Raw genomic sequence first — 5,552 nt, 5'->3', positions numbered from 1 at the left:
GCACCTGGCTATTTTTTGTTGCAGTTGTCATTGTTGTTTAGCTGGCCTGGGCTGGGTTCAAACCCGCCACTCTTGGTATATGTGGCTGGCATTGTAACCACTGTGCTATGGTGCCGAGCCTTATTTATAGCTTTTAATGATAGGTACTATCAAACTACAGTCTAGTCTAGAAAGTTATAAGTGCTTTTATTTTTATTCTCTTTCCTTACCATAGAACAACAGAATGCAAATATTTCTTCTCATATCCTGGCAGGTTTGAAGATTCAGTGTGTCTTTCCCTTGAGGAAAGGAGAACTCATTTTTTGGTTACTAATGATGGTGGTCTCAATCTTTTGTAAAAGAGGAGAGCAGTGGTCTAAAGACAGGAGAGACAAAATGCCTCAGCTAGAAATAAGAAAAGAATTTTCCCATGTCCAAAAGGTAGGAGGACCTGAAAACACAGCAAAGGTCTACAGGGGGTGGGAGTGGGGGCTGCTCAAACATTCAAGAGCCCCAAGGAGTTGAGACTCCACTGGCTGACCCCAGCCTTGAGGTGCCAGGGAGCCTGCCAGGGAGTGCAGCCTCACCCGCTTACCAAGCTGTACTGCCACCTTCTGCCTGCCCCACGCCTAGTACCTCCTTTCTCCCTAAACAAGGCAAATTTTTAGCCAGTATACTCTGATAAAGCTGAACCAGTGTCAGCTATGGGTTGGTAATGAGCCACTTCCCCAAGGCCCCCAGGTTCCCCTTATTGCCTAGCTGCTCTGGTCCATCCACTAGACTTCCCCTGAATCTAACAGTTAAAGAATTAATGCCTAGTGACACAGTGGGCCTGCTTTGATTATTTCATGCCTCAAAGAACTGGTTGTTAAATATACAGGTCAGTATAGGAAAATGGCCTAAATGAGTCCAAGACTCTCTAGGCTGGGATAGAGGTTGATTAACCCTCTGAATCTTGCAAACTTGCTTCCTATTAGCTGTGTTCTCAGGGCTTATTGTCCCGGATCCACAGTTTGAAGGGCTGAAGCTTCCCCAGAATCACCTGGGCCTCAGTTCCAAATACTGTTTGCTACGATATTAAACAGACCACCTCCTTTCACTTGCCTTACTCTGCCTAAAGCAGAGCCTTTCCCACTGTACATATGAGGAAATGAGCTCAGAGAGGGAGGAGTTGGTCCCAATTCACATGGCTGGAAAATAGGAAGGCCAGGACTCAAACATCACCGGGCCATTTTAAGATCTCGATAAGCAGCGGCTCAGCGCTTGTGGCTCAATCGGCTAAGGCGCCAGCCACATACAACTAAGGTGGCGGGTTCGAATCCCCAGCCTGGGCCCACCAAACAACAATGATGGCTGCAACCAAAAAATGGCCGGGCATTGTGGCCGGCACCTGTGGTCCCAGCTACTTGGGAGGCTGAGGCAGGAGACTCGCTTGAGCCCAGGAGTTGGAGGTTGCTGTGAGCTGTGAGGCCATGGCACTCTACCCAGGGAGATAGCTTGAGGCTCCGTCTCAAAAAAAAAAAAAAAAGATCTCTATAAGCCTGAATCGTTCTTAGTTTTGAAGCCCCCACCACATTTCATCAAACATATGAATGTGCACCTCTCTCTACAGAGAAAATACAATAACTATATGCTTTAAGTTGCATTCAACAGGTGGACATACTCATGTCTGGGAGACATTTAATAAACATCTATTTCTATCTGGCAGCTCTCTTTTCCTATCTGAGAGTAAAAAGAATTTTTCATCACTCCTACATTTTCATAAGCCTTACAGAAAAGATACACCATACTGTAACTTGGGTCTTCTCCCTGCAATGTGATGTCTATTTTACACACAAGGAAACCATAACAGGATGCCTCTGGGACCACATAACAGAAAACTTCGACTTTGCTATTCCAGGAAATATCTGTCCAGGAAGGCAAAAGTTACAAATAACCTACTGCTCAAGTTCACAAAAATCTGTTTAAAACCACACAATTCTTCAACAGGTAGCATCAAAGCTCCAGGGGTCTTCAAAACCCTCACCTCACCGCGGCCACCAATACTAAACTACTGTGACCAACAATTCTAAACTATAATAACATGATTCTTACCCAATCTTAATTAAGTCCTGTATCAAAGGACCTGCCTTAAGACAGACACCCCAAACCCCAAAACCTCAACTTTGCCCTCCCCACCTCCACTCTACAATAGTTTTCTCAAGACAGCGCTTTCCTTTAACACCATAGGAAATAAACTCAGCTTTGTTTTATCAAGGTGTTGGTTGGATGGTACCTCCAGGGAGCCAATATCTGACAAGGAGAATGGGACCGACACAGTGAGTCCAATCTGTTTGGATGAAGTGTTGAAGCCAATCTCTCTGGAGGGATGGCCACTGTCTGCCAACAAGAAATTGGGGTGGGGGGGGGCAAATAGAAGAAGAAAGGAGAAGGGAGGCAGGATGGAAATGAGTATCAGGGAAGCATGAGTGTTTGCTGAAGAAACCACTGGGCCCAACAGAGTTAAATTCTTCTTTGTTGTTGTTGCAGTTTTGGGGCGGGGTCGGGTTTGAACCCACCACCTCCAGTATCTGGGGTCAGTGCCCTACTCCTTGAGCCCCAAGCGCCGCCAGTTAAATTCTTTGGTCGAGGTCAGGCAGAGCTGGTGAGAAACCTGGGAGAATCTGGGCTTTCCCATCCAAGATCCAGGCTTTTCTGCCCAAGCTGGGCCCTGTCCTCGAGGACAACCCCTGCCGGAAGCCTGCGTGGTCTCCTGCCGCGGTGCTGCTGCCTCAGGGTGACTCAGGAGGAAGCTGTCGTCCCTAGTCCTTCCTCACTAATCCACCTAGTCTCAGGATCGGGGAAACTAATTGCCCGGTGATTAACTAACTCCAGTCAAAGAATGACCTAGCTTGCTCCGGATCCCTAGCCAGCGGAAGTGTGACCGCGCGAAGAACACTCGGAAGGCACGCCCGGCCGACTTCTGGCAGCAAAGGCCGCGGGGCAGGGACTACCGCAGCCGCCCCAGTACGCATGCGCGGTCTCCGGACCCACGCCGGGCCCTCAGCGGTCAAAGTGCGGGAATTGTCCAGACGAGGAATCCGAGTTTGCGCCTCCAGACCCCTGGCCACAGCCCCGTGCCGGGACACGCCTGAAGTAGCGCAAGGAGCGTCTCGGACGTCCCTGGAAGCGGACGAGAGGCCCAGCAGCTGAGCCCCAGGGTCTCCACCTCCCCTCCCCGCCGCACATGGGTGGTGTCTGTCGCCCCCCGGTGGCCTGATGAGGGACTACGCCAGCCTTGCTCCTCGCCGTGGTGCCTGCACGCCGCGTTCCAAGACTTAAATTTGCACCATGGAAGATCTGCCTGAGGGCAGCGATGTGCTGGAGCCCGTGTGGACCCAGTCACTGCCACCGATGGTTAAATTTTAAGGAGTTTTGAGAACTATAAATATATATATAATAACTATTTAAAAGCGAATAATATAAGCTGGGCGTTACACCTGTAATCCAGGAGGATCTCTTGGGATCAGGAGTTGGGATCAGCCTGGGCAACATAGCAAGACCTTGTCGCTATAAAAAAAAAATGTTTTTAATTAGCCAGACGTGGTGGCACAAGCCAATAGTCCCTGCCAAGCTACTTGGGAGGCTGAGACAAAAGCATTGCTTGAGCCAGGGTTTCCAGCCTGGGTGACAGCAGAGTACTGTTTCAAACAAACAAAAAATCAAATCATATAAATCTATAATTAAATTATATTAAAAACAAAGGTGGAAAATGCTCAAGATTTATTGCTTCCTAATTAGTTTACTATTATCTATGTTCTCCTAGAAAGCCTGTTGTTAAACGTTCACCAACACATCCCAGGAGTCAGGCAGTAGCCAGAGTGGAGAGACAGAACAAGGCCCATGTCTTTGGGGTCCAGGGCAAGAATGTAATCATTTTCCTCTTTACTAAGGCCTAGCACAGGACCTGCCATATGGTGCTCAGTGTGTGTTTGAGGAAAAGAAGTGGGAGGGAATTGGGTGCTAACCTGGATTCTCTCAATTTGCTGAAGATTTTTTCCTAACATTGGCCCTGATGGTGACTCTCAGCTGAACTCTTTTTCTCTGATTATCCCCCTGGCCAGCTCTCCTGGCATAGCATGCAAGGCCTTGAAAGTCAAAAATTGAAAGAGTATCAAGGGCAAAAGTCAGCCAGGGAAGGATTTTGAGTTGGGGGTGATAATAATCCAAACTTTGCTTTAGGGTAAGAACCAGGCATCTCTGTGTAGGAGGCTGAGGCAAGAAATAGGGAGGCTGATAGACTTCATTCAGCACATACTGCTAGGGAGGAAAGGAAGGGGCTGTGGAGATGCGCCTGAGCCATGACCCAGGGCCCCAGGGAGCTCAGCCTTCTGGAGCAGGAGGTGGTAAACAGACAGTTACTAGGAGTATGGTAAATTGGTTGGGAAGAACAGGTCAAAGTGTCAAAGAATGATATGTCTTGCTTTGAGGGGGCAAGGAAGCTAACAGTTGGAAGGGCGCTGTCAGGAAAGGAAGAGAGGTGGCCATCCCAGGCCAAGAGAGCCACCTAGGCAAAGGCATGAGTTTACAGGGAGGCCTGGAGTGGAAACCCACAGGGAGGCCGATGAAGGGAGAATAAAGCTGGAAAAGATTAGAGCTTCTCTGCTGACACTGGGCGGGATGGCCAGTGGTGGATGGAACTAGAGTCCCTGACACAGTAGGGTTGGTGGCTGTTCTTTGTTATTGTCCAGGCTTAAGCAACATTCAACTTTTCAGCTGCACCTTCACCTGCAGTCTAGCTGGGAAGGAAGCTGACTGCTGTGTGACTGAAGGTTGCTGACTCCCCTACCTGGGCCACAAGCTTTATAACCAAAGCTCCATTCAAATGCATGTTTTCTCTCTCTCTCCCTCTCATCATTTTGTTAACTTGTACCTAACTGCATGCCTTCATTCACCGCCAATGCTCTGAGATTTTTTTTTTTTAGAGACAGAGTCTCACTCTGTTGTCCTTGGTAGTGCTGTAGCATCTCAGGTCACAGCAACCTCCAGCTCATGGGCTTAGGCAATTCTCTTGCCTCAGCCTCCTGAGTAGCTGGGACTACAGGCACCCGCCACAATGCCTGGCTATTTTCTTTGTCCCAGTTTGGTCGGGACCGGGTTCGAACCCGCCACCCTGGGTATTTATGGGGCCAGCGTCCTACTCACTGAGCCACACGCACCGCAAGCTCTGAGATTTTTTTTTAACAACCTGAAAAACAAAGACTGCTTCTAAAAACCTTTTAATTTTGATACTTTTCTATTTTCTTTCTTTCTTTTTTTTTTGAGACACAGTCTCACTATGTTGCCCTCAGTAGAGTGCATTGGCATCACAGCTCACAATAACCTCAAACTCTTGGGCTTAAGCGATTTTTTTGCCTCAGCCTCCCAAGTAGCTGGGACTACAAGTGCCCACCACAACAGCCAGCTATTTTTTTGTTGTAGTTGTCATTGTTATTTAGCAGGCCCAGGCCGGGTTTAAACCTGCCAGCCCCAGTGTATGTGGCCAGTGCCCCAACCACGGAGCTATGGGTGCTGAGCCTGATACTTTTTTTTTT

At 48.5% G+C, this 5,552-nt stretch overlaps 1 pseudogene; it reads left to right on the top strand.

Annotated features, from left to right (window-relative positions):
- Positions 1-2,283: 2,283 nt before the first annotated feature.
- LOC105887065 overlaps positions 2,284-5,552 on the top strand; it is a 9,439-nt pseudogene continuing 6,170 nt past the window's right edge.

The sequence above is a fragment of the Otolemur garnettii genome, unplaced genomic scaffold (assembly GCF_000181295.1).
Source record: "Otolemur garnettii isolate 467f Iridium unplaced genomic scaffold, OtoGar3 scaffold00044, whole genome shotgun sequence".
NCBI classification, from domain to species: Eukaryota; Metazoa; Chordata; class Mammalia; order Primates; family Galagidae; genus Otolemur; species Otolemur garnettii.
This window is presented reverse-complemented; position numbering and strand designations above follow the sequence as displayed.